We start from the raw sequence: 4640 nt of genomic DNA, 5'->3' as shown, positions 1-4640 counted from the left end.
GTTTAAAATTTCACTGCCCCAAACCCTCTATTCCCCTTCCCAATGATATTTTTCTCCATAGCACGTACCACTATATAACAGACTTTGTATGATCTATTTTGCATATTGGTATCTCCTCTTCAGAATACAAGTGTCAGGAGGACAGGAGTTTTATGTGCTTTATTCAATTTCATATCTCATGCATTTGGAAGAGCACCACATAGTAACACTAATCACTATTTGCTGAATGAAAGACTGAGCTGGGTCTGGTAGCAGGGAATAGGAAGATTTGAAGACTGTTTCAAAGCAACAATTCTAGCACCAGCTCTATTGCTTGTACAGCATTTGCTCTTCAGTGAGTCTCTAAATCTCACAAAAGTTCTATTTTGCAGACTATCCTCCATTATGTGAACCCAATCACGGAATCACTGAACCAGACTATAGAGCCACGCTCAGTCTCAGTGTGGCTGACTCAGAATTTTCTTTGCATGAGGAAGACTCATAAAAGACTAATGTTATACCACAAATAACCAAATCCTCTATTTGCCATGGTTGAATGGATCTCATTCCTAAACTCTACAAGTACTTTTAAAACTTTAAACAGTGATTTTAAAGCATGGGCAGTGTCTCTTGTTACTGATGTGTTTAAGTCTTAGGTCAAAATTTTTAATGTATAGGTATGTACAGATCTAGGTTGAGTTTGGACCAGAAAGAAAAAAGAAAAATACAATTGCTTTTTAGCATTTTCAGCAGGTTGAAAATCAATTATCAGCCTGATCATCTTTATCCTGAAGAAACTGAAAATGCTACAAATCCCTCACAGAGTTTTTCAATGACTTTGCCACCAATAGGTATATAAAGATAACATTTAAAACTATTGCTTCTTTTATCTTTTTAATTGCTTCCAGTATTAGGATTTATCTTCCTGATGTAGAAAAACATTTTTTCTACAGAAACTGCAATGTTTTGGAAAAAGGAAAATATTTCCCAAAGTATTATATTAATGAATGTTTATGAGTTTCAGTTCCGGCAATTCAAAAGACTCCTGAGGTACCTATTCAGAGAGCTCAATTCAACAAGACAGACATTCAGTTTTACAATAAACCAGGGTATTTCGTGTAAGATGTGGATCTCTTTTTCAAATGTTAACTAATTTTCCCATTTCTGAACACTGATCACCATGAATTCATTTTATTTCTCATTCACAGAAAAATAGTTTGAATAACATAACTCTACATATCAACACTATAAGAGGATTTGAACCTCTTTCAATTCTACTTGTATTATGAAAACACAATTAATTACAGGTAAAGCGAGACCATTCCAGTGTATGAGAAAGATTAGCCATTTCCATAGGATCAAGCACCCACTCAATTGATCATAGAATTTACTTTCTATCAGGACCAAAAATAGGTCCAGCTGATCAACTACAAGTAAGACTTGTGGTAAATGTGATTTTTGAAACTACAGAAAATATTTTTTCAGGGAAAGGATTTAGCATAGCTCCATCGCCATGCTATGTAAAGATAGGTTTTCTCAAAACCAAATTTATAGATATTAATCACAGCTAGTGAGATTTTTAAGAACGTTTCCTTACAATACATAAAGTGGCTTTTGACACTGCAGAAAAGAAAGAAGAAAATTTACTTCCTGTGATCTATCATTTGTCTGTCTGTAGGATATAAGTTAGAATCCTCTATGAACTCTACTTAGACCGTACTTCTGCCTTAGCAGGTGAATCATCAAGCCATACATATTTTGATTACTCAATAAGACAGATATTTAGTTTAAAACAAATGCCATTATTTTATAAAAACAAAAAGAACTTTCCTTTATATATGCTACTTCCATTAATTTTTGTCCTCTCTATTTTCTGTGGCACTGAAGATGTGAGGCTACATGAAGGGCAATGATCCCCTGAAAGGACGGGTTTAAAAACCATTAAGACTGTCAAAGGAAGGTTTTGAGGGTCACAGAGACAGAAAAGAATGGGAACTACCAGGACATCTATCACTTTAAGCACACTTCATGATGAGTTTGATATAGCTGGAGAGACAGGAGGAGGTAACTAGAAGAACTCCTGGGTTTCTGAATTATAATCTTGGATTGGTGGTGGATCTAGATGATGCATAAAAAAGAAGCCTATTTCAAAGGGGGCCGTATTTTGTGTGTGTATGTAAGCACTTACTTGGGCATACTGAATTGAAATGAGTTTGAAAAATCAGAGCAGCCATTGACTAGACAGTTGGCCATGTAGGTGTGTAGCTTAGAAGACATGAAACTGTGAGAAACATCACTGCCATATGTCTGATGAGCAAAGCCTCAGATTGGATGAGACAACTTGGCAATAAAGAGAACAGAGGAAAGACTGAAGAGGATCTTGAAGTGAGCTCTGAGAATTTCCAAGTTCTAAATGCCTCTAAGGGTAACATATCTTTATCTGCTTCCAGAGTAAAACACTTTCAGTTTGGCTCTGATCATATAACACCTCTGATCAAAAAATCTTTGCATATCCACAAAACAACTGCCAAAATGTTCTGACTGGCATCCATGACCTTCAATGGCCTGAACTCAGTATACCATTCTAAACTTATTTCCAAAGATTCCTTTCAATGTCTTCTTAGGTACAAAATCTTTCTCTCTCTGCTCCTCTAAGATATCCTACCTCTGTGACTTTCCACATAAAATGCCTTTTGTATATAATGACCACATCCACATGTCTCACTTTCTGTGTATGTTTAAACTTGCTTCAAGGCCCAGCTCATTTGTCCCTCCTAGTGAAGTTGACAAGGAGATTTTTGCCTCTATTTTTCATTCTTGTAGGACTCATTCTGCTTCTCAGCATATCATGTGTCCTCTGAATATAAACACCACGTTTTGTGACATAATGTACAGAGGTAATATGTGTAACGTGCTTACCATAAAGCCTAGTATGTTGTAAATGTTCAAACATTCTCAACTGCCTTCTCTTTTGTCTATCACAGTAGCAGGCATGTGGTCTTGTGTGTAGACATTCCTATAAGTAACTCACATTGAATACGAGCTTGAGTATGTGAGATAATGTGACGTAATATAATGTAGGTGAAATGCCCATCGTCCAAATGATGCTTCTCTGGGTATACATATAAAGGCATTGACAGTTTTGTTCTATATAGTTTTTTGTAGAAGCACTTTAAAAAATGGAATAAAGGAAAACTGACTATGAGAACTGTGTTCTTACCATTGCTCTGACCTTAGATGGGTCAGTTAATTTTCCTTAATCTCAATACTTTCATCTCTAAATGAAGAACATGATATTTTCTTATCAAGTTATCATGAATATCTAGTTAGTATGAGGTTAATAAAAGGTATTTGAAAAATTTAAAGTTCTATAGGCATTTTAAATAATATTTGTTTATTTGTTGGCCATGATATATGAAAGGGTGCCAATGAGAATTTTAATCTTAAAATGATTTAAAAAAAAAAGTTTGTATTGGGAATACATGGAATATTTTTCTAAAGAGACCCTGAAGAATGTTGTAGGATTAAGTATAGTCTATGACTAAATAAAGTAGGAACATAATCTACATAGTTGTGCTAGTCCTTGAGATCTTTGTCCTTCTCTGAATTTTGGGATGTGGATATCAATGGGTTCTCTTGCCTTCAGGCTTCTGTTTGAGTTTGAATGTCAGATCATTGGAAGACAAGAACAGAATGTGGTTAATATTTGCCTGGTCCATTTCTGCTGGGTTGAAATTTGACTGTGTTTCTCTTTTGAAGACCATGACTGTTTCTGTGATTTTTTTCCCTATAGTATTCCGTTTGTTTCTAGTAATGTTTAGTATTTAGTATCTAGTGTTTCTAGTAGTTTTGGATTTAATGACTATGATTAACTCACATAGTTAACCCATAGAGCAGAAGTAATAATTGAGGATGACATGTGTAATTGTATTTACATATATCACATAAATAATTATTTTAAACATGAGTTAATCTCATGCATTGTGATACTGCATCTGAATCTGTTCTCAAAGCAGTCTTTAAGCTAAAATCCGAATGAAATGTAAACACATTCCACCATCCTGATATTCATATTTCTATGGCCAAAATTTTAGAGATATGATACGTATACTCATGTGTCTAACTGAGATGCTCATCTTTATTCCAAGTATTTGACATCATGTAGGTTTATTCATGATCTTGCTGCTTTCACTGAGGCTCAGAGCCTTTCTTTCTCCCTTCCCTGATGCAAGATGCCCTATTTGCTGCATTCCTATTGACAACACAGAATTTAACGTGTAATTCAGAGTGGGATGTGCCTCACTGTAGGCAATGAGCATGGGCATGTTTTGAAATTAAAATATGAGATACAAATTGAATTCATCTAAATTAAATCTTATTTGAAAATGATGAAGAAAGTGTGTAATATTTAAAGTAAATATAAAATATAAATTAATTTAAATATAATTTGTTTGAGGAAAAATTACTCCCTTTTTAATATTTCTCCTATAACTTTATTTAATTTTATATTGTATTTGCTTAAAGAAGAGAATGTTTATAATTTAGAGTGGATTTAAAATTAGGTCTCTCTTTTATTCTGTTCATATAATTTACCTATCATAGCTACACCTGTTTCTGTGCAGTTGTAGATTAGTGTGCTTTATAGAAATTTTAGACATTTA

Source organism: Pongo pygmaeus, chromosome 17 (assembly GCF_028885625.2).
Source record: "Pongo pygmaeus isolate AG05252 chromosome 17, NHGRI_mPonPyg2-v2.0_pri, whole genome shotgun sequence".
Classification (NCBI taxonomy): domain Eukaryota; kingdom Metazoa; phylum Chordata; class Mammalia; order Primates; family Hominidae; genus Pongo; species Pongo pygmaeus.
The sequence above is the reverse complement of the archived record's forward strand: the minus strand, read 5'-3'. Positions refer to the sequence as shown.